The following is a 24,114-nucleotide window of genomic DNA, read 5'->3' as shown; positions in this document are numbered from 1 at the left end:
AGCTTGTGCTGCCTTCTCTGCACATCGGTGACCCTCATGGGGCTGCTTGTGTAAGGGGGCTCTTGGCCCTTTACTAAAACTTAGTGTGTGTGTGTGGGGGGTTGGTTGGCTAGTTCCCAGCACCAACAGAAGGGGGAAGGATCAATGGGAAATCAGGACCCTGAGACTGACAGTCCCCAGGGACAATGGGGAGAGGCCAAAGCTCCAAGTTAGCTGCACTGACAGGCCAGGCAGTGTAATGAGGGAGTCACCAGGCCAGGGGGTCCCATCCTCCATGTGAGCTGGAACTGCCTGGGTGAGAGTGGGGCAGAGCTAAGGAGAGAGCAGGAGCCCGAGAAGAGCCGGGGAGCAGAGCTGTGCAGGTGTAGTGCCAGAAACTGCTGCATGTAGGAATTTGCAACCTGTAGCAGTTACTGATACCTGAGGTTGTTCTTATTTGCTGACTTGTCCTAATTGGCTAAAACTTGACAGTGGTTTCTCTAGCAAAGGCCAGTCCCTGGCCCCTTGGTCCAGACATCCTCCTTCATATCAGGCTAGGGTGACCAGATGTCAAAGATGAAATATTGGGATGTGGGGGGCGGAGCAAAAAAAAAAAAGCCAGAGGGCCCCCCTGCCGCCAAGCGGAAGTGGCATAACCCCATCTCCAACCAATTCTTGGCTCCAACCTCTGCTACAACCCCAGCTCCCCCATCCTCTCACTCCTGGGCCCAGCCTGGGCTCCAAGCTCTGCAGCCGAGCCATGATCCGGGCCCCTCCTGCAGCTCCCGGGCAAGGGGTGAACCAGGCAGCTCCTGGCAGGAGCGTGTCCGCCCCACTTGTGTCTCCACCCCCCGCCCACCTGGGCCCTGCCTGCTCCGTGCTGCCTCCACCCCAATGCGCTGCCTGCAGGCTGCAGGGCTGGAGCAGCTTCTGCGCTGCGCTCCTGGCCATGGCCATGGCCAGTGTGCAGACCTGCGGGGGAGGGGTGCAGCCTTCCCTCTCCAGGTCTGCAAGGGGAATGTAAAGCGGCCGTTCCTGCGGGAGTAAGGCGCTGCCATCCCTCCCTAGCTCTGCCAGAGGACTGGGCAGCAGCAGTATTAGCAGGGGCAGGGCGCTTGATTGTTTCCCCGGCTCTGTGAGGGGACTGGAGAGCGTCCGTTCCTGGGCGCGTGGTGTGCTAGGTTCCTTCCTAGCTCTGCGACGGGAGTGGGGAGTGGCCGTTACTGTGGCGGCGGGGCACTGGGTTCCCTACCCAGCTCTGCCAGGGGCCTGGAGAGCAGCCCTTCCTGCGGGATTAGGTCACAGCCTTCTCTCCCTAGCTCTGCGAGACCACTGGGAAGCGCCCCTTCCTGCGGGAATAGGGTGCTGCCTTCTCTCCCTTGCTCTGGGAGACCACTGGGGAGCGGCCCTTCCTGCGAGGGTGGGGCGCTGGCTTCCGTCCCCAGCTCTGCCAGGGGTCTGGGAAGCGGCCCTTCCTCCGGGATTAGGGCGCTGCCTTCTCTCCCTAGCTCTGCGAGACCACTGGGGAGCGGCCCTTCCTGCGGGATTAGGGCGCTGCCTCCTCTCCCTAGCTCTGCGAGACCACTGGGGAGCGGCCCTTCCTGCGGGATTAGGGCGCTGCCTCCTCTCCCTAGCTCTGCGAGACCACTGGGGAGCGGCCCTTCCTGCGGGATTAGGGCGCTGCCTCCTCTCCCTAGCTCTGCGAGACCACTGGGCAGCGGCCCTTCCTGCAGGATTAGGTCACAGCCTTCTCTCCCTAGCTATGCGAGACCATTAGGGAGCAGCTCTTCCTGGGGGACTAGGGCGCTGCCTTCTCTCCCTAGCTCTGCGAGACCACTGGGGAGCGACCGTTCCTGCGGGATTAGGTCACAGCCTTCTCTCCCTAGCTATGCGAGACCATTAGGGAGCAGCTCTTCCTGGGGGACTAGGGCGCTGCCTTCTCTCCCTAGCTCTGCGAGACCACTGGGGAGCGACCGTTCCTGCGGGATTAGGGCACTGCCTTCTCTCCCTTGCTCTGGGAGACCACTGGGGAGCGGCCCTTCCTGCGGGGTGGGGCGCTGGCTTCCGTCCCCAGCTCTGCCAGGGGTCTGGGAAGCGGCCCTTCCTCCGGGATTAGGGCGCTGCCTTCTCTCCCTAGCTCTGCGAGACCACTGGGGAGCGGCCCTTCCTGCGGGATTAGGTCACAGCCTTCTCTCCCTAGCTATGCGAGACCATTAGGGAGCAGCTCTTCCTGGGGGACTAGGGCGCTGCCTTCTCTCCCTAGCTCTGCGAGACCACTGGGGAGTGGCCCTTCCTGTGGGATTACGGCGCTGCTTCCTCTCCCCAGCTCTGCGAGACCACTGGGGAACGGCCCTTCCTGCGGAATTAGGGCGCTGCCTTTTCACTATAGCTCTGCAAGACCACTTTGGAGCGGCCGTTCCTGTGGGGGCAGGGCGCTGGCTTTTCTCCCCAGCTCTGCGAGACCACTGGGGAGCAGCCCTTCCTGCGGGATTAGGGCGCTGCCTTCTCTCCCTAGCTCTGCGAGACCACAGGGCAGCGGCCCTTCCTGGAGTGGCGGGGCAGTGGCTTCCCTCCCCAGCTCTGCCAGGGCCCTGGGGAGGAGCCCTTCCTCCGGGATTAGGGCGCTGCCTCCTCTCCCCAGCTCTGCGAGTCCTCTGGGTAGCGGCCCTTCCTGTGGGATTAGGGCACTGCCTCCTCTCCCCAGCTCTGCGAGACCACTGGGGAGCGGCCCTTCCTGCAGGATTAGGGCGCTGCCTGCTCTCCCCAGCTCTGCGTGACCACTGGGGAGCGGCCCTTCCTGCGGTATTAGGGCGCTGCCTCCTCTCCCCAGCTCTGCGAGACCACTGGGGAGTGGCCCTTCCTGTGGGATTACGGCGCCGCCTTCTCTCCCTAGCTCTGCGAGACAACTGGGGAGCGGCCCTTCCTGCGGGAATAGGGCGCTGCCTCCTCTCCTCATCTCAGCGAGACCACTGGGGAGCGGCCCTTCCTGCGGAATTAGGGCGCTGCCTCCTCTCCCTAGCTCTGCGAGACAACTGGGGAGCGGCCCTTCCTGCAGGAATAGGGCGCTGCCTCCTCTCCTCATCTCAGCGAGACCACTGGGGAGCGGCTCTTCCTGCGGGATTAGGGCGCTGCCTCCTCTCCCTAGCTCTGCGAGACCACTGGGGAGCGGCCCTTCCTGCGGGATTAGGGCGCTGCCTTCTCTCCCTAGCTCTGCGAGACCACTGGGGGACGGCCCTTCCCTTGGGATAAGGGAGCTGCCTCCTCTCCCCAGCTCTGCGACACCACTGGGGAGTGGCCCTTCCTGCGGGATTAGGGCGCTGCCTCCTGTTCACAGCTCTGCGAGACCACTGGGGAGCGGCCCTTCCTGCAGGATTAGGGCGCTGCCTCCTGTTCACAGCTCTGCGAGACCACTGGGGAGCGGCCCTTCCTTCGGGATTAGGGCGCTGCCTCCTGTTCACAGCTCTGCGAGACCACTGGGGAGCGGCCCTTCCTGCGGGATTATGGTGCTGCCTCCTCTCCCCAGCTCTGAGAGACCACTGGGTAGCGGCCCTTCCTTCGGGATTACGGTGCTGCCTCCTGTTCACAGCTCTGCGACACCACTGGGGAGCGGCCCTTCCTGCGGGATTAGGGCGCTGCTTTCTCTCCATAGCTCTGCGAGACCACTGGGGAGCGGCCCTTCCTGCGGGATTAGGGCGCTGCCTCCTCTCCCCAGCTCTGCGAGATCACTGGGGAGCGGCCCTTCCTGCGGGATTAGGGCGCTGCCTCCTCTCCCTAGGTCTGCGAGACTACTCGGGAGCGGCTTTTCCTGCGGGATTAGGGCGCTGCCTCCTCTTTCCAGCTCTGCGAGACCACTGGGGAGCGGCTCTGCCTTCGGGATTAGGGCGCTGCCTCCTCTCCCTAGCTCTGCGAGACTACTCGGGAGCGGCCCTTCGTGCGGGTTTAGGGCGCTGCCTCCTCTTTCCAGCTCTGCGAGACCACTGGGGAGCGGCCCTGCCTTCGGGATTAGGGCGCTGCCTCCTGTTCACAGCTCTGCGAGACCACTGGGGAGCGGCCCTTCCTTCGGTATTAGGATGCTGCCTCTTCTCCCTAGCTCTGCGAGACCACTGGGGAGCGACCCTTCCTGCGGGATTAGGGCGCTGCCTTCTCCCCCTAGCTCTGCGAGACCACTGGGGAGCGACCCTTCCTGCCGGAATTAGTGCGCTGCCTCCTCTCCCCAGCTCTGCGAGACCACTGGGGAGCGGCCTTTCTTGCGGGATTAGGGCGCTGCCTTCCAAACCAGCTCTGCCAGACCACTGGAGAGTAGCCCTTCCTGCGGGATTAGGGCCCTGCCTCCTCTCCATAGCTCTATGAGACCACTGGGTAGCGGCCCTTCCTGCAGGATTAGTGCGCTCCCTCCTCTCCCCAGCTCTGCCAGACCACTGGGGAGGAGCCCTTTTTGCGGGATTAGGGCGCTGCCTCCTCTTCCTAGCTCTGCTAGACCACTGGGGAGCGGCACTTCCTGAAGAGGCAGGGTGCTGGCATCCCTCCACAGCTCTGCCAGGGTCCTGGGGAGCAGCCCTTCCTGCGAGATTAGGGCGCTGCCTTCTCTCCCTAGATCCGCGAGACCACTAGGGAGCTGTCCTTAATGCAAAACTAGTGCGCTGCCTTCTCTCCTATCTGTGCGTGACCACCGGGGATTGACCGTTCCTGCAGGGGTGGGGATCTGGCTTCCCTCCCCAACTCTGCGAGACCACTGGGGAGCGGCCCTTCCTGCGGGATTAGGGCGCTGCCTCCTCTTTCCAGCTCTGCGAGACCACTGGGGAGCGGCCCTTCCTTTGGGATTAGGGCGCTTCCTCCTCTTCCCAGCTCTGCGAGACCACTGGGGAGCGGCCCTTCCTGCGGGATTAGAGCGCTGCCTCCTCTCCCCAGCTCTGCGAGACCACTGGGGAGCAGCCCTTCCTGCGGGATTTGGGCGTTGCTTTCTGTCCCCAGGTCTGCGAGACCACTGGGGAGCGGCCCTTCCTGCGGGATTAGGGCGTTGCCTCCTCTCCCTAGCTCTGCTAGACCACTCGGGAGCGGCACTTCCTGCGGAGGCAGGGTGCTGGCATCCCTCCACAGCTCTGCCAGGGACCTGGGGAGCAGCCCTTCCTGCGGGATTAGGGTGCTGTCTTCCCTCTCTAGCTCTACCAGGGTCCTCGGGGGCAGCCCATCCTGCAAGACTAGGGGCTGCCTTCTCTCCCTAGATCTGCGAGACCACTGGGGAGCGGCCATTCCTGCGGGATTTGGGCACCGCCTTCTCTCCCCAGCTCTGCGAGACCACTGGGTAGCGACCGTTCCTGCGGGATTAGGGCGCTTCCTCCTCTCTCCAGCTCTGCGAGACCACTCGGGAGCGGCCCTTCCTGCGGGATTAGGGCGCTGCCTCCTCTTTCCAGCTCTGCGAGACCACTGGGGAGCGGCGCTTCCTTCAGGATTAGGGCGCTGCCTCCTCTTCCCAGCTCTGCGAGACCACTGGGGAGCGGCCCTTCTTGAGGGATTAGGGCGCTGCCTCCTCTTCCCAGCTCTGCGAGACCACTGGGGAGCGGCCCTTCTTGAGGGATTAGGGCGCTGCCTCCTCTTCCCAGCTCTGCGAGACCACTGGGGAGCGGCCCTTCCTGCGGGATTAGGGCGCTGCCTCCTCTCCCTAGCTCTGCGAGACCACTGGGGGGCGGCTCTTCCTGCGGGATTACGGCGCCGCCTTCTCTCACTAGCTCTGCGAGACCACTGGGGAGCGGCCCTTCCTTCGGGATTAGGACGCTACCTTCTCTCCCCAGCTCTGCAAGACCACTAGGGAGTCCCCAGTGGTCTCTCAGAGCTAGGCAGAGGAGGCAGCGCCTTAATCCCGCCGGAAGGGACGCTCCCCAGTGGTCTTGCAGAGCTAGGGAGAAGAGGCAGCGCCCTAATCCTGAGGAAGGGCAGCTCCCCAGTGGTCTTGCAGAGGTAGGGAGAGAAGGCGGCGCCTTAATCCCTCAGAATCGACCGCTCCCCAGTGGTCTCGAAGAGCTAGGGAGAGAAGTCAGCGCCCAAATATCGCAGGAAGGGCCACTCCCCTTTCATCTCGCAGAGCTAGGGAGAGAAGGCAGCGCCCTAATCCCGCAGGAATGGCTGCTCCCCAGTGGTCTCGCAGAGCTAGGGAGAGGAGGCAGCGCTCTAATCCCGCTGGAAGGGACGCTCCCCAGTGGTCTAGCAGATCTAGGGAGAGAAGGCAGCGCCTTAATCCCGCAGGAACGGCAGCTCCCCAGTGGTTTCGCAGGGCTAAGGAGAGAAGGCAACTCACTAATCCCGCAGGAAGGGCAGCTGCCCCGTGGTCTCGCAGAGCTAGGGAGAGAAGGCAGCGTCCTAATCCCGCAGGAAGGGCCATTCCCTAATGGTCTCGTAGAGCTAGGCAGAGGAGGCGGCGCCCTAATCTTGCAGGAAGGGCTGCTTCCCAGTGGTCTCGCAGAGCTAGGGAGGGAAGGCAGCGCCCTAATCCCGCAGGAAGGGCCGCTCCCCAGTGGTCTCGCAGAGCTAGGGAGAGGAGGCAGCGCCCTAATCTCGCAGGAAGGGCCGCTCCCCAGTGGTCTAGCAGATCTAGGGAGAGAAGGCAGCGCCTTAATCCCACAGAAACGGCCTATCCCCAGTGGTCTCGCACAGCTAGGGAGAGAGGGCAGCGCCCTAATCCCACAGGAAGGGCTGCTTCCTAGTGGTCTCGCAGAGCTAGCGAGGGAAGGCAGCGCCCTAATCCCGCAGGAACGGCTGCTCCCCAGTGGTCTTGCAGAGCTAGGGAGAGGAGGCAGCGCCCTAATCCCGCAGAAACGGCCTGTCCCCAGTGGTCTCGCAGAGCTAGGGAGAGAGGGCAGCGCCCTAATCCCTCAGGAAAGGCCGCTACCAGGTGGTCTCGCAGAGCTACAGAGAGAAGGCAGCGCCCTAATCCCGCGGAAAGGGATGCTCCTCAGGCCCCTGGCAGAGCTGGGGAGAGAAGGTAGCGCCCTAATCCCTCAGGAAGGGCCACTCCCCAGTGTTCTCGCAGAGCTAGGGAGAGAAGGCAGCGCCCTAATCCCTGAGGAAGGGCCACTCCCCAGTGGTCTCGTAGAGCCAGGGATAGGAGACAGCGCCCTAATCCTGCAGGAAGGGCCATTCCCTAGTGGTCTCGCAGAGCTAGGCAGAGGAGGCGGCGCCCTAATCCCACAGGAAGGGCTGCTTCCCAGTGGTCTCGCAGAACTAGGGAGAGAAGGCGGCGTCCTAATCCCGCAGGAAGGACCGCTGCCAGGGGTCTCGCAGAGCTAGGGAGAGAAGGTGGCGTCCTAATCCCGCAGGAAGGGCCGCTCCCCAGTGGTCTCGCAGAGTTAGGGAGAGGAGGCAGAGCCCTTATCCCGCAGGAAGGGCCGCTCCCCAGTGGTCACGCAGAGCTAGGGAGAGAAGGCGGCACCCTAATCCCGCAGGAATGGCCGCTCCCCAGTGGTCTTGCAGAGTTAGGGAGAGGAGGCAGAGCCCTTATCCCGCAGGAAGGGCCGCTCCCCAGTGGTCTCGCAGACCTAGGGAGAGAAGGCAGAGCCCTAATCCCGCAGGAAGGGCCGCTCCCCAGTGCTCTCGCAGAGCAAGGGAGAGAAGGCGGCGCCCTAATCCCGCTGGAAAGGCCGCTCCCCAGTGGTCTCCCAGAGCTAAGGAGAGAAGGCGGCGCCCTAATCCCACAGCAAAGGCCGCTCACCAGTGGTCTCGCACAGCTAGGGAGCGAAGGCGGCGCCCTAATCCCGCAGGAAGAGTCGCACCACAGTTGTCTTGCAGACCTAGGGAGAGAAGGCGGCGCCCTAATCACGCAGGAAGGGCCGCTCCCCAGAAGTCTCGCAGAGCTAGGGAGAGAAGACGGCGTCATAATCCTGCAGGAACGACCGCTCCCCAGTGGTCTCACGTAACTAGGGAGAGAAGGCAGAGCCCTAATCCCGCAGGAAGGGCTGCTCCCCAGGCCCATGGCAGAGCGATGAAGGGAAGTCAGCGCCCAAATCCCGCTGGAACGGCCGATCCCCAGTGGTCTTGCAGAGCTAGGGAGAGAAGGCAGCACCCTGGTCCCGCAGGAATGGCTGCTCCCCAGTGGTCTCGCAGAGCTAGACAGAGAAGGCCGTGCCCTAATCCCGCAGGTACGGGCGCTCCCCAGATCCCTGGCAGAGCTCGGGAGAGAAGGCAGCGCCCTAATCCCGCAGGAAGGGCCGCTCCCCAGTGCTCTCGCCGAGCTAGGCAGAGAAGACAGCGCCCTAATCCTGCAGAAACAGCCGATCCCCAGTGGTCTCGCCAAAGTAGGGAGAGAAGGCAGCGCCCTAATCCCGCAGAAAGGGCTGCTCCCCAGTGGTCTCGCAGAGGTAGGGAGAGAAGGCAGTGTCCATATCCCGCAGGAATGGCCGCTCCCCAGTGGTCTCGCAGAGCTAGGGAGAGACGGCAGTGCCCTAATCCCGCAGGAAGGGCTGCTCCCCAGTGGTCTCGCAGAGCTAGGGAGAGTAAGCAGCGCCCTAATCTCGCAGGAAAGGCTGCTCCCCAGGTCCATGGCAGAGCTGGGGAGCAAAGCCAATGCTTCGCCCCCACAGGAATGGCCGCTCCCCTGTGGTCTAGCAGAGGTAGGGAGAGAAGGCAGTGTCCATATCCCGCAGGATTGGCCGCTCCCCAGTGGTCTCGCAAGGCGAAACAGAGACGGCAGCGCCCTAATACCGCAGGAAGGGCCGCTGCCCAGTGGTCTCGCAGAGCTAGGGAGAGAAGGCGGCGCCCTAATCCTGCAGGAAGAGCCGAACCTCAGTGGTCTCGCAGAGCTAGGGAGAGATGGCAGCGCCCAATTCCCGCCGAAAGGGCCGATCCCCATTGGTCTCGCAGAGCTAGGGAGAGAAGACAGCGTCATAATCCCGCAGGAAGGGTTGCTCCCCAGGCCCCTGGCAGAGCTGGGGAGGAAAGCCAGCGCCCCGCCCAAGGAGGAAGGGCCGCTCCCCAGTGCTCTTGCAGAGCTAGAGAGAGAAGGCAGCGACCTAATCCCGCAGGAAGGGCCGCTCCCCAGTGGTCTGGCAGAGTTGGGAGAGAAGGCAGCGTCCTAATCCCGCAGGAAAGGCCGCTCCCCAGTGGTCTCGCAGAGCTAGGGAGTGAGAGCAGCGCCCTAATCCCGCAGGAAGGGCCGCTCCCCAGTGGTTTCCCAGAGCTAGGGAGAGGAGGCAGCGCCCTAGTCCCGCAGGAAAGGCCGCTCCCCAGTGGTCTCGCAGAGCTAGGGAGTGAGAGCAGCGCCCTAATCCCGCAGGAAGGGCCGCTCCCCAGTGGTTTCCCAGAGCTAGGGAGAGGAGGCAGCGCCCTAGTCCCGCAGGAAGGGCCGCTCCCCAGTGGTCTCACAGTGCTAGGGAGAGAAGGTGGCGCCCTAATCCCACAGGGAAGGTCGCTCCCCAGTGGTGTTGCAGAGCTAGGAAGAGAAGGCAGCGCCCTAATCCCGCAGGAAAAGCCGCTCCCCAGTGGACTCGCAGAGCTATGGGGAGGAGGCAGCGCCCTAATCCCGCATGAAGGGCCACTCCCCAGTGGTCTAGCAGAGCTAGGGAGAGGAGGCAGCGCCCTAATCCCCCCGGAATGGCCGCTCCCCAGTGGTCTCGCAGAGCTAGGGAGAGAAGGCAGCGCCCTAGTCCCCCAGGAAGAGCTGCTCCCTAATGGTCTCGCATAGCTAGGGAGAGAAGGCTGTGACCTAATCCCGCAGGAAGGGCCGCTGCCCAGTGGTCTCGCAGAGCTATGGAGAGGAGGCAGCGCCCTAATCCCGCAGGAAGGGCCGCTCCCCAGTGGTCTCGCAGAGCTAGGGAGAGGAGGCGGCGCCCTAATCCCGCAGGAAGGGCCGCTTCCCAGACCCCTGGCAGAGCTGGGGACGGAAGCCAACGCCTCACCCCCGCAGGAAGGGCCGCTCCCCAGTGGTCTCCCAGAGCAAGGGAGAGAAGGCAGCACACTATTCCCGCAGGAAGGGCCGCTTCCCAGTGGTCTCGCAGAGCTAGGGAGAGAAGGCAGCGCCCTAATCCCGCAGGAACGGTCGCTCCCCAGTGGTCTCGCAGAGCCAGGGAGAGAAGGCAGCGCCCTAGTCCCCCAGGAAGAGCTGCTCCCTAATGGTCTCGCATAGCTAGGGAGAGAAGGCAGCGCCCTAATCCCGCAGGAAGGGCTGCTCCCCAGGCCCCTGGCAGAGCTGGGGAGGAAAGCCAGCGCCCCGCCTAAGGAGGAAGGGCCGCTCCCCAGTGCTCTTGCAGAGCAAAGAGAGAAGGCAGCGACCTAATCCCGCAGGAAAGGCCGCTCCCCAGTGGTCTCGCAGAGCTAGGGAGTGAGAGCAGCGCCCTAATCCCGCAGGAACGACCGCTCCCCAGTGGTCTCGGAGAGCTTGGGAGAGAAGGCAGAGTCCTAATCCCGCAGGGAGTGCTGCTCCCCAGTGGTCTCGCAGAGTTAGGGAGAGAAGGCTGTGACCTAATCCCGCAGGAAGGGCTGCTGCCCAGTGGTCTCGCAGAGCTAGGGAGAGAAGGCTGTGACCTAATCCCGCAGGAAGGGCCACTTCCCAGTGGTCTCGCAGAGCTATGGAGAGGAGGCAGCGCCCTAATCCCGCAGGAAGGGCCGCTCCCCAGTGGTCTCGCAGAGCTAGGGAGAGAAGGCAGTGCCCTAGTCCCCCAGGAAGAGCTGCTCCCTAATGGTCTCGCATAGCTAGGGAGAGAAGGCTGTGACCTAATCCCGCAGGAAGGGCCGCTGCCCAGTGGTCTCGCAGAGCTATGGAGAGGAGGCAGCGCCCTAAACCCGCAGGAAGGGCCGCTCCCCAGTGGTCTCGCAGAGCTAGGGAGAGGAGGCCGTGCCCTAATCCCGCAGGAACGGTCGCTCCCCAGTGGTCTCGCAGAGCTAGGGAGAGAAGGCAGCGCCCTAATCCCGCAGAAAGGGCTGCTCTCCAGGCCCGTGGCAGAGCTGGGTAGGGAACCCAGTGCCCCGCCACCACAGTAACGGCCGCTCCCCACTCCCATCGCAGAGCTAGGAAGGAACCTAGCACACCACGCGCCCAGGAACGGCCGCTCTCCAGTCCCCTCGCAGAGCCGGGGAAACAATCAAGCGCCCTGCCCCTGCTAATACTGCTGCTGCCCAGTCCTCTGGCAGAGCTAGGGAGGGATGGCAGCGCCTTACTCCCGCAGGAACGGCCGCTTTACATTCCCCTTGCAGACCTGGAGAGGGAAGGCTGCACCCCTCCCCCGCAGGTCTGCACACTGGCCATGGCCATGGCCAGGAGCGCAGCGCAGAAGCTGCTCCAGCCCTGCAGCCTGCAGGCAGCGCATTGGGCAGCACGGAGCAGGCAGGGCCCAGGTGGGCGGGGGGCGGAGACACAAGTGGGGCGGACACGCTCCTGCCAGGAGCTGCCTGGTTCACCCCTTGCCCGGGAGCTGCAGGAGGGGCCCGGATCATGGCTCGGCTGCAGATCTTGGAGCCCAGGCTGGGCCCAGGAGTGAGAGGATGGGGGAGCTGGGATTGTAGCAGAGGTTGGAGCCAAGAATTGGTTGGAGATGGGGTTATGCCACTTCCGCTTGGCGGTAGGGGGGCCCTCTGGCTTTTTTTTTTTTGCTCCGCCCCCCACATCCCAATATTTCATCTTTGACATCTGGTCACCCTAGCCTGATATGAAGGAGGATGTCTGGACCAAGGGGCCAGGGACTGGCCTTTGCTAGAGAAACCACTGTCAAGTTTTAGCCAATTAGGACAAGTCAGCAAATAAGAACAACCTCAGGTATCACTAACTGCTACAGGTTGCAAATTCCTACATGCAGCAGTTTCTGGCACTACACCTGCACAGCTCTGCTCCCCGGCTCTTCTCGGGCTCCTGCTCTCTCCTTAGCTCTGCCCCACTCTCACCCAGGCAGTTCCAGCTCACATGGAGGATGGGACCCCCTGGCCTGGTGACTCCTTCATTACACTGCCTGGCCTGTCAGTGTGGCTAACTTGGAGCTTTGGCCTCTCCCCATTGTCCCTGGGGACTGTCAGTCTCAGGGTCCTGATTTCCCATTGATCCTTCCCCCTTCTGTTGGTGCTGGGAACTAGCCAACCAACCCCCCCCCACACACACACTAAGTTTTAGTAAAGGGCCAAGAGCCCCCTTACACAAGCAGCCCCATGAGGGTCACCGATGTGCAGAGAAGGCAGCACAAGCTGCTCCCATGGTGTAATGGGCAGCACTCAGGACTCTGAATCCTGTAATCTGAGTTCAAATCTCAGTGGGACCTTGTGTTGGCTTGTGGTCATAGGCGGCAGGTTATATACATTTGTGGTGCTCGTGCTCCAGGAACATTCAGGGCTGGGGGCCCTGCTCCAGCAATATTTGGAGTTGGGTCTCTTCCCCTGGCCCCTGCCTGGCACCCCTCCCCTCTGCTGTGGTGCATCCCTGCCTGACAAAAAGCAGCATGTGCCTGTCCCCTGCCTGCTCCTGCTGCTGGAGTAGAGGGATTCTGGGCAGAACTGCAGCCCCAGAGTCCTAGTGCAGGCTGCCCTCAGCCTCTCCAACACCCCCAACCCTGAGCTCCCTCTGAACCCTGATTCTCTGCCCCAGTCCTGAGCCCCCTCCTGCATCATGAATCCCTCATCCTCAGCCCTATGCTCCCTCCCAGAGGGTGCACTCCTTCCCACCCCCAGAGCCTGCACCTCTCACCCCTTCCTACAACCCTGCCGGAGCCTGCACCCAAACTCCATCCTAAAGCCTGAATCCTGCACCCTAATCCCCCCCAAACCCCCTCCCAGAGCCTTAGGCAGGTGGGGGTGGAGTTTGGGGGCGGGTTCTGGGCACCACCAAAATTTCTACAAACTTGCCACCCACCCATGCTTGTGGTAATGCCCCAGAGCTCAACTCCCCTGTCTCCAGCTGTGTAAGAGTGAATCTTTCCCCTCCTGCTGGGTGACTCACACCTCCGAGAGCCAGGTCTTTGGCTGGGATGGCCACAATGGGTTAGGGCTCTAGAACTTGCTACCCTGATAGTTGGGATTCTTGCTGCTGCACCTGATGTTCACAAGCTTGGCCCTTGTGCTTCCTACCACACGTTTCCTCTGGCCCACATGGCGCTTGAAGAAAGGAGTGCCAGCGCTGGGATTAATAGTCAGGCCTTGGCAGGAGGGAGGAAGAGTCCCAGGCTGGAGCCCCACACACCTTCCCTCCTCCGGGCACCTAGAGCAGAGGCAGCCCAGCTCTGTCCGCTGGATACCTCAGCAGAGTAGGTGAGTTCATGTAAATACAGTCTGGTCCCAAAGCCTCCCCCCCAACCCTGGTCATCAGTAGCTGCCAGGGGAGAGCTCATTCACACCTCGCTTACAAATCATCATTTGAAATTCTAAGGTTGGCCAACACTGCCGAAGCCAATGCACCGACATTGTCAGCAAACACAACAGCTGGGTGAGGAAACCCGGCTTTGTCCAGACTTTCCAAACCTATTTGACTTTCTCAGGTACAAGTAGTTTTCATACGTTGTATCTGCTTTTAAAGTGTGTGTTAACGTTTCAATTTCCATTCAAATTTGCAACCAATGACAACATTGGCAGCGCTGCATGTAACTACCTGACCACTGAGGGAGGGGGTGTTGGGGAAATTCGGGGAAGGGGGTGCACAGCCCCCTGGCTGGGGGGCGTATAGGGAATGCCCAGTTTCACTGAATTGAGTCTCCTACTGCAGCACCTCAGTAGGTTACATCAGAGAGGAGCTGCAGTGTCTAGGCAGTGGGATGCCTGTGCCTTTAAGAGCCCAGCCCTGGGAAGCCCATGCTGAGAGGTGCTGCCTGTGAGAGGGGAAATAAAAAAGCCCTCTGCTCCCCCCACCCATGTTTGCAAACACTGGAGTCTCAGCCCACCGGGATAACTGTTACCCCTCTGCCCCTGCCTGTGCCGGGGTTTAACCCTCTGGCAGCGCCTCCCTCTGGGCTTAACTCCGGCTCCTTCCCCCTCCCTGACTTTGCCCTTCAGTCCCTCTCCTAACTCTGCCTCCAGCTGCTTGACCTCTGACCAGTCAATTTCCACCCCCTGCTCAGACCCTGGCCACCCACTCCTCTGATTTGCCCTCCTTTGCCCCTTTTTAATCCCTGTAAAAAGTAGGGGGTGCTGGGTCCCATTCTCTGGAGGGAGGGCTGGGCGCCTGGCCCCTGCCTGCCCAGTGCTCAAAGTGCCCTATGATCTTGTGGATGTTTGCTGAGTGCTGCAGGGTCACCCGAAGGGGGGAGAGAGACGCGGTTAGGAGGTGATGCAGCCAAGGGTGCCTCACCCAACACTGAGATGCAGCCACCTCTGGGGTGAGTTACACAAGTCAGCAAATGAATATGGAACAAGAAACACATTGAAAGGACCGAGGCAGGAGGTGGAGAAAACCAGAAAAAGCAGTATCCCTGGATCCCAGCCCTGTCCCTCCCCCACTCTACCCCCTAATCTCCACTCCCCTCCCACATTTGAGGGGAGAACCCAGGAGTCCTGGTCCCCAGCCTTGCCCACCCTCATATTTCGATATGGCTCCATCCAACAGCTGCCCCCACAATTGCAGGGCAGTGCCATGGGGCACACCGGGGCCTGCCTGTTTGCACAGGATGGGCAATGCCAGTGCTCCAGGATGGGGAGAGATGATGCTAAGGGAGAAGCAGGCAGCAGACAGCTCCCATGACAGAGAAAGAAATGCTAGGGGGTGCTGTGCTGCAAGGAGTGAAGGGGGTTGGCAGGGAATGGGAGGATCTTCCCTCACAGCAGGTGCGTCTGTCTCCCTCCCAATTCCTCCCCAGCCCTACCCCAGCCCAGGCTAATCCCAGCCCAGCTACCAGGGTTAAATTTGGCCTGGATTCCCCAGCTGCTGGGGGTGGGGCGTGGGGCTGGGAAGCATGAGCCTCTACTCCCACTTCCCCAGACACAGTTGCATGGGCACAGACCAAAGGAGCCTGCAGCACTGCTGCCTAGAGGAAACTGAGGCACCAGCCACTGACAGACACATCATGGCTCTCCTCATCCTCATCCTCTTTTCCATATACAACCTGGCCAGGGGAGGGGGGGTAAACTCAGGGCAGTTGCATAGTTAACCTGTGGAACTCCTTGCAAGAGGATGTTGTGAAGGCCAAGACTATAACAGGGTTCAAAAAAGAACTAGATAAGTTTATGGTGGATAGATCCATCAAGGGCTATTAGCCAGGGTGGGCAGGGATGGTGCCTGTAGCCTCTGTTTGCCAGAAGCTGGGAATGGGCAATAGGGGATGGATCACTTGATGATTCCCTGCTCTGTTCATTCCCTCTGGGGCACCTGGCACTGGCCACTGTCAGAAGACAGGAGGATACTGGGCTAGATGGACTTTGCGTCTGAACCAGTCTGGCCGCTCTTATGTCTCCCTTGGAGCAGCAGTGACACCCAGTGGGCAGTCAGAGTAATACACAGAAGGTGTTTTCCTTGGCGCAGCAGTGACACCCAGTGGCCTATCGGGATAATGCACAGAAGGTGTTTCCCTTGATACAGCAGTGACACCCACTGGTCAGGTGGCGTAATGCACAGCGTGTGTCTGCCCTCTACGAGCAGTGACACCCACGGACCAGTCACGGTAATGCACAGAGTGTGTTTCCCACCAATCTGGGTAAGGCACAGAGCATGTTTCCCATGGAGCAGCAGTGACACTCAGTGACCAGCAGGGGTGGCATCAGACTCTTCTCCTTTAGTGGGGGACTGAGGCTACATCTACACTACAGGATAAATTCGAATTAGCTTAAACCGATTTTATAAAACAGATATTATAAAGTCGATTGTGAGCGTCCACACTAGGCACATGAATTCGGTGGTGTGCGTCCATGGTCCGAGGCTAGCATCGATTTCTGGAGCGGTGCACTGTGGGTAGCTACTGTAAAATAATGAGGCCAATAACGTCGATTTGCGTCCACACTAATCCTAATCCGATATAGTAATATCGATTTTAGCGTTACTCCTCTCGTTTTGTAGGAGTACAGAAATCGATTTAAAGAGCCCTTTAAATTGATATAAAGAGCAGTGTAGTGTGGACGGGTGCAGCGTTAAATCGATTTAACGCTGTTAAAATCAGTTTAACAGCGTAGATGTAGACCAGGCCTGAGATGGGCTAGACAAAAAAAATTGGGGAGCTGTGCCCCCCATCACCTGGCCTCACCCTTCACGGGGGCCATGCCTCTGTTCCTTCTCAGTTAAAGGCCAGGCTCATCTCCTCTCCCCCCGGCTAGGGTTTACAGCAATACAAACTTTATTAAAATAAAATAGTAAACACGGTTTACTTAAAATATTCTAAATCTGTCCAAATTTTAGTACTGAATCCAAAGTTCTCTTAAAGATCCCATCAGTAACCAAAACCTAAATGAAAAATTGAAACCAAAAACAAGGCTTAATTTCAATCCCAAACATTAAGAAATACTTTGTTTGTAAAAATAAAAACTAACAAATGCTGTAAATTAATAATTTCAACATTTTATCAAAAAAGTGTGCTACAGCAGAATGATAAAATAACATCAAATAAATAAGCATGACCATTAAAACCTCCTATAAAGGAACTGAATCCTTGAATACTGGTCAAATCGTAATAAAATATGCAGAACTATGTCAAAACTGGTGTTGCAAGTCAGCCATTTGAATCCAGCAAATGTCAATTAAAAGCTCCATTCCAACTAAAAAAAACAAAACAACCCAATAAACCAAAATGGTCACAGCCTGAAACAAACCTACACAGAAGCAAAATTAAACCTGTACCAACACTGGAACAAACGATGTAAATTTCTAATTCTAACTTCTTGTTTCTCCCAGGAGGAAGGTGTTTTGCACCCCAGTAACCAGGCTGTCACTGCAGCTTTCCTTTCACTAAATAAGATTTGTACCAAATATAAATTGCCCTCCAATTTCTCTAAGAGAAATTGAAATTGTATCTTTGCACTAATATCCCAAGTGTGCAAGTCCATCCCCTCAGAGCAGCCCCACACCCTGAGGCCAGGGGAGAATCCCAACTGGTTTGTGCATTTGTAACCCTGGGGCCTGAAGCTGATGAGAGAAAGGGAAATGATCCATCTTGGAGCCTTCCGATATCACCTGCGGGGAGCACAGGGATTTGACTGAGTGACATCCTGGCTAATTTTCACCTTGTTCTCTGCCAGCAGGCTCCACTGGAGAGCTCAGGAGTGACTTGACCATGGCAGCACCCTATTTACATATTAAAAGCTGGCATTTTGGGGTCAATGGGGTAAATGTGAGTACTTTTGGGGTTGGGACCCACATGAGAAGGGATGTGGACAAACTGGAGAGAGTCCAGAAGAGGGCAATAAAAATGATTAGGAGACTGAGACACATGACTTACGAGAACCTAGAGGCCATATCCTGTATGTTAAGCTAAGGCAAAGTTAGCATATCTATATTGTGACCTTTTACTCAGAGAGGAAAATCGACCTTTATCATGTTACTTAAATAGATAAGTACCCATGCCTGTCCAAGACCTTTACCTAGACCAATCGACAATGGAGAATGGCATAGAGTTTTATTCAGTGTTGTACCCACAGATTTAACAGGTACACTACAAGGTAACTTATGTGCATATGTACATGTCATCAACAAGCACAAACATACTAGCCTATGAAGTAAATGTACCCTAATGTTTTGTGGGTGAGGAATGAAATTTGGGCATAGGAGGAAGGATTTCCGGCCCTTGTGCCCTATAAAAGAGGTAAGCCACCTCGCTAGAGCACTTTGCTCTATCATTGTGACTTACGTCCTCCACTCTCTCTCTATGTACTAGCAGTAGGCTGTACTTGTTCTGAAACTTTAAGTTTCAAGGGAACTAGGCTAAGTTCGGTTTCCCTACGTTTTTAGTCTTTGTTTATTAGGTTTTGATTTTAAGTTTAACATATTCAAGTAAACCCTAAGTAACACTAGCTTTCCCTAAGCACAGCATCTTTCACTTAAGAATTGAGAAACCTGAACTGCAAGGCTGGTCCTGTGTCTCTTACCACCAGGTTATCAAGGAAGGCTGTGAGTATATTAACCAAAACTTTGTTGTATATAATGCCATATGTATCTTTTGAATAGCAGTAATGCAAATGTAACTTTGTAACTCAATTAAATTAAATAACATGTAAGCTAATCAATTAAATTTTCATCAAATTATCCAAATTAATATTATTAGTACACCCTATATCAGGCTACATGGGACAGAGAGTTGGAATGCAGAGGGATGAAGGCACTGGCTCTGGGGGTGCAGACTCTGGGGTGGGGTTAGAATGAGACATTCAGGGTGCAGTAGAGAGCTCAGGGTTAGGATAGAGAATTGGGCTGTGAATGCTCTGGAATGAGGCCAGGAAAGAGAAAATTGAGATGCAAGAGAGAAGTCAAGGTAGAGCAAAAAGCAGAGAAGAAGTGTGCAATTTGAGCTGCAGAGGGAAGAAAAAAGCCTCTGCCTGTCCCCTTTCACCAAAGCATCTAAGAACCAGATGAAAGACATCTTTTCCCCACTGCAACAACAATTCCAGTTGACCTGGACTGAGGAAGGAAATCTTCTCCTTTGCAGCACTAGCAGACCTGGACTGAGTCACAACCACACCACACTCTGGTGTTCCTGGACTGGGACATGGGAGGGGCTCCTCTCTTCTCCATTTGGGACATGGTGGGATGAGAGAAGTGACAGAGCTTTACGGGAAATAATAATTTGCCTGATTCATGTGCCAGTCCAAGTCCTTGTTAACCCAAACAAGCCGTTTATCCTGCATGCTGATGCCAGTTTGGAGGGTCTGGGAGCAGTCCCGTACCAGGAAGTGGAAGGAAATCTAAATCCGTAGGCATTGCCAGCTGAGGACTGTCTGATAGCGAAACTCGCTATCCCACCACCAGCAGCAGTTCTTGGTCTTGAAATGGGCCATCACTGAGAAATTTCGAGACTACTTGTGTGGTGCTCAGTTTCAGGTGTGGACAGAGAACAATCCACTGACTTATGTGTTAACAAGGGCTAAGCTGGATGCTACAAGGCAGAGATGGGTGGCTACTTTTGCTAGCCATAACTTCGCATTCAATACCAATGTGTTGGTATAATAGGGAGTGTGATTTATCAGGACCACCAATTCTTGGCTAGGGGGAGGATGTAAGCAAGGTGAGAATGAACTTTACCCTGACATCTGTTGGTGATCTGTTGTAAAGGCCTTTCGTTGCTGATATGCATGCTCACACCCAGCCCGCATTGCATGATGGGGGTGCATGTCCAAAGGGTTATTTCAGCTGCTGTGGGATTCCCAGTCTCTTTCTTATTAGGGCAGGGGTAATAAAGTACAGTTATTCTGGTGATATGAATCAAAGACAGTAGAACGGAACTTAGCAGTTCATGATTTCGGGACTCACCCGAACCTACATAACTCTCGTTAGGCAAGGGACATGGGTTCCAAAGGATAGTGAAATAAGAGAGACTGAAAAGGAATATTTGTATTTAGCAGCATGCTTTTCTTGTGAAATGTTTAAATGCACATTTTATGTCCTTTGTATCTCTCTAGTTTAAAAATAGAGTTTTTTATCATTCTAATTCATATTTGGATCAATACCACAGATAAAAAATGATTATTGACTAAATGCAATTTTTAGACATACATAGGCTGCTGGGTTTTGATCTCATTTCCACATTGAAAGTTTTAAACAACTCCGTAGTTGGGGAAAATGCTTCTTTCCCCTCAGACAACAAGAAAATTTTGCAGATTGGACTGTGGGAAGTCAGCTGTGGGACACGAAATACCTCTGCAACCAGATTCTTAGTCACAGGTCAGTGGGTGGGTTTATGTAAATTCTGGACTCTGGGTCCAGAGCTAGGGGAGGGACCCCACAACTTTTGTGGCACATGCATCACCTCTGCAATCAACCTTTGCTACGTCACTCCATAACATCACACACAGAGCAGCCTTTCACCTCTCAGAACCAAAACATATCCTGAAAGTATCAGAGGGGTAGCCGTATTAGTCTGGATCTGTAAAAGCAGCAAAGAATCCTGTGGCACCTTATAGACTAACAGACGTTTTGGAGCATGAGCTTTCATGGGTGAATACCCACTTCGTCAGATGCATGTAGTGGAAATTTCCAGGGGCAGGTATATATATGCAGGCAAGCTAGAGATAATGAGGTTAGTTCAATCAGGGAGGATGAAGCCCAGCTCTAGCAGTTGAGGTGTGAAAACCAAGGGAGGAGAAACTGGTTTTGTAGTTGGCAAGCCATTCACAGTCTTTGTTTAATCCTGAGCTGATGGTGTCAAATTTGCAGATGAACTGAAGCTCAGCAGTTTCTCTTTGAAGTCTGGTCCTGAAGTTTTTTTGCTGCAGGATGGCCACCTTAAGGTCTGCTATAGTGTGGCCAGGGAGGCTGAAGTGTTCTCCTACAGGTTTCTGTATATTGCCATTCCTAATATCTGATTTGTGTCCATTTATTCTTTTCCGTAGCGACTGTCCAGTTTGGCCGATGTACATAGCAGAGGGGCATTGCTGCCATATGATGGCGTATATTACATTGGTGGACGTGCAGGTGAATGAACTGGTGATGGTGTGGCTGATCTGGTTAGGTCCTGTGATGGTATCGCTGGTGTAGATATGTGGGCAGAGTTGGCATCGAGGTTTGTTGCATGGATTGGTTCTTGAGCTAGAGTTACTATGGTGCGGTGTGCAGTTACTGGTGAGAATATGTTTCAGGTTGGCAGGTTGCCTGTAGGCGAGGACCGGCCTGCCACGCAAGTCCCTGATGATGCGTTGGATAGGTTTTAGCTGGGGACTGTATGTGATAGCTAGTGGAGACCTGTTGGTTTCTTTCTTGGGTTTGTCTTGCAGTAGGAGGCTTCTGGGTACACGTCTGGCTCTGTTGATCTGTTTCCTTATTTCCTCGTGCACGTATTGTAGTTTTGAGAATGCTTGGTGGAGATTTTGTAGGTGTTGGTCTCTGTCTGAGAGGTTAGAGCAGATGCGGTTGTACCTCAGTGCTTGGCTGTAGACAATGGATCGTGTGATGTGTCCGGGATGGAAGCTGGAGGCATGAAGGTAGGCATAGCGGTCGGTAGGTTTTCGGTATAGGGTGGTAGTAATGTGACCATCACTTATTTGCACCATGGTGTCTAGGAAGTAGACCTCCTGTGTAGATTGGTCCCGGCCGAGGCTGATGGTGGGGTGGAAGCTGTTGAAATCATGGTGGAATTTATCCAGAGACTCCTTCCCATGGGTCCAGATGATGAAGATGTCATCAATGTAGCGTAGGTAGAGAAGGGGGCGTGAGTGGACGAGAGCTGAGGAAGCGTTGTTCCAGGTCGGCCATAAAAATATTGGCATATTGTGGGGCCATGCGGGTGCCCATAGCGGTGCCACTGATCTGGAGATATATATTGTCACCAAATTTGAAATAGTTGTGTGTGAGGATAAAGGCACAGAGCTCAGCAGCCAATTGTGCTGCACCATCATCAGGGATTCTGTTCCTGACAGCTTGTATTTCATCTGTGTGTGGGATGTTCGTGTAGAGAGCCTCTACATCCATGGTGGCTAGGAGGGTGTTTTCTGGAAGGTCACCAATGCATTGTAGTTTCCTCAGGAAATCAGTGGTGTCACAGAGATAGCTGGGAGTGCTGGTGACATTGGGTCTGAATAGAGAGTCCACATATCCAGACAGTCCTTCAGTGAGAGTGCCAATGCCCGAGATGATGGGGCATCCAGGATTTCCGGGTTTGTGGATCTTGGGTAGTAGATAGAATAACCCTGGTCGGGGCTCTAAGGGTATGTTGATTTGTTCCGGTGTTAGTGTAGGGAGTGTCCTGGGTAGATTTTGCAGTTTCTTAGTGTATTCCTGAGTGGGATCTGAGGGAAGTGGCCTGTAGAATTTGGTGTTGCAGAGTTGTCTGGCAGCCTCCTTTTGGTAGTCAGACCTGTTCATGATGACAACAGCACCTCCTTTATCAGCCTCTTTGATGTCTGGGTGGTTTCTGAGGCTGTGGATGGCATTGCGTTCTGCACGACTTACATTATGAGGCAAGCAAAGTTGTTTTTCCACAATTTCTGCCTGTGCACTTCGGCGGAAGCATTCAATGTATAGGTCCAGACTGTCATTTCGACCCTCAGGAGGAGTCCATATGGAGTTCTTCTTCTTGTGCTGTTGGTGGGAGGGTATCTGTGTATCAGTGCGCTGTTCAGTGTTGTCCTGAAAGTATTCTTTGAATCAAAGACGGCGAAAGTAGGCTTCCAGATTGCTGCAGAACTGTATCATGTTGGTAGAGGTGGCAGGGCAGAAAGAGAGTCTCCGAGATAGGACAGGCTTTTCTTCTGGGCTGAGTGTGTAGTTGGATAGATTGACGACATTGCTGGGTGGGTTGGGGGTACCACGGTTGTGGCCCCATGAGGCAGGTAGGAGTTTAGACAGCTTACAGTCGAGATGAGAGTGGGATACACAGAGGGCCCTGCCCCAATGGCTGATGTACATACAGGGCCCTGCCTCACCTACCCACCAGCGCTCACAGGCGCAATGGAAGTAGTGGGGGTCACACAGGCAACTGCCCTCAGTTGCCACCAGGGGTCTCTGCAGCAATGCCAGGGGGGATACATGCCAGGCATTGCTGCCCCTCGCCACCAGGAGTCACTGCTCCTACAAGAAGGCACCTACAGGACACTCCCATGCCTGGCCAGCAGGGGTCACTATCACTGGGGAGGGGCTATGGGGAAGCAGAGAAAGAGCAACTAACTGCAGTGGGGAAAACCATAATCTACCAGGGAGAAAGAACAGACTCCACTAGGACATTGCACCAACTCCGGCCAGGCTGGATACCAGCAATTCGGGGCTGGAGCAGCTCCAGCTAGAGGCTGGGCGGAGGCAGGTGACCTCGGTTTCTGCGCTGAGCAGGCTGCTTTGGCAGCGAGGAGGGACAGGGAACCCCCAGGCCAGGGTCTTGCTGCCCAAGGAGGGGAAGATCTGCGGCACTCTTTGGAGTAGCTGGTTAATCAGCTGCGAGCCACATGCTTCTCCCTGCCTGAGCTCTCCAGGAGCACATTATGCACAGGTGTGCGCTGGATGTAGGCACCAGTGTAACAACAGGGCGAGACTGTGCTGAGTGCTGCCTGCGAGAGACAGGGACAAAGTCAGACGGGCAGATGGGGGCAGGAGATGACAGAGCCAGTGGCCATGAGCTGAACCCATCACAAGTCCAGCCTGTGACATCACCATCCGTCCCTGCAGCTCTCCATCTGTCCCGCTGTCCGTCCAGCCCTCAACCCCTCATCCGTCCCCAATGTATGTCACACACACCCCTTCACCCATCTGCCTCACACACTCATCTATTTCCTCATGCATCCTGCTGTCCCTCTGACTGTCCCTGCAGTGCCCAGCACAAGGAGGCATAATGGACCCTGAGCAAGACTTTTGGGTGATGCAGTAATGGAGCTAGCTGGTGATAAGGGGCATCTCTAATCCCAGCCCCACTTCTCCTCTGCCCAAAGCCATGACCGTGAGCCTACTCTTCTCAGTCTCAGACCTCATAGCCCCAAAGACATTACTGGCCACTCACGCTGTGACCCAGTTACAGCAATGAGGTCTCACTGAAGATAGGGGGTGGGAGGAGCAACCCCCTGATCCTGGCAGGCAGGACACATCCTTCCCAGTATGGCAGAGACCCTGCCCGTGGGCAGACAGACCCAGCTGAGTCCATAGGAGACTGGGGAAGGGGGAGCAGAGAAAGAGAATGCAGGCAACTGAACGTGACAGGTGTCCATGAAAGGAGAGACAGAGAGAGTTTGAGTGAAAGTTGGCCAACACAGAGAGAGAAACCTAGGAGGAAGAAAGAAATTCAGAACAGGGAGTCACCCTCATGGATCCAACTTTCTGCTAGGGAGCACACACCACTCCTCACAAGAGAGATGATCAGCCCTTCGCAAATGGCAACATCATCTCCCTTGAAGCCACAGATAGTCCGGAAACCCACACCCAGATAACGGGAAGTCCCTGCCTGGAGCCAGGAGGGCTGTGACCAGAGCCCTTCCCAAACCAGATACACATCTCACCGACAGAGACGGTTACTCTTGTCCCAGTTGGGCAGCTCTTGCCTGGCATCAACAGGATTCACGCTGTCACTGCTCTTGATCACTTTCCATCTCACCTCAGGGCTGGACTCCATCCCCGCGACTTCTTTTCCCTTG

General features: G+C 56.5%; 1 long non-coding RNA gene and 1 other non-coding gene across 2 annotated transcripts; one reads left to right on the top strand and one right to left on the bottom strand.

Moving 5' to 3' along the window:
• Positions 1 to 11,892: 11,892 nt before the first annotated feature.
• LOC115640333 lies at positions 11,893 to 24,101 on the bottom strand. Its single transcript, XR_003997863.1, has 3 exons — positions 23,980 to 24,101; positions 21,983 to 21,987; positions 11,893 to 11,902 (listed from the first exon to the last, which is right to left on the bottom strand). It is a non-coding gene; the product is annotated as an uncharacterized LOC115640333 (long non-coding RNA).
• Positions 12,138 to 12,209, top strand: TRNAQ-CUG. Its single transcript has one exon. It is a non-coding gene; the product is annotated as a tRNA-Gln (tRNA).
• Positions 24,102 to 24,114: the final 13 nt, after the last annotated feature.

This window comes from Gopherus evgoodei, unplaced genomic scaffold (assembly GCF_007399415.2).
Source record: "Gopherus evgoodei ecotype Sinaloan lineage unplaced genomic scaffold, rGopEvg1_v1.p scaffold_295_arrow_ctg1, whole genome shotgun sequence".
Classification (NCBI taxonomy): domain Eukaryota; kingdom Metazoa; phylum Chordata; order Testudines; family Testudinidae; genus Gopherus; species Gopherus evgoodei.
The sequence above is the reverse complement of the archived record's forward strand: the minus strand, read 5'-3'. Positions and strand labels throughout refer to the sequence as shown.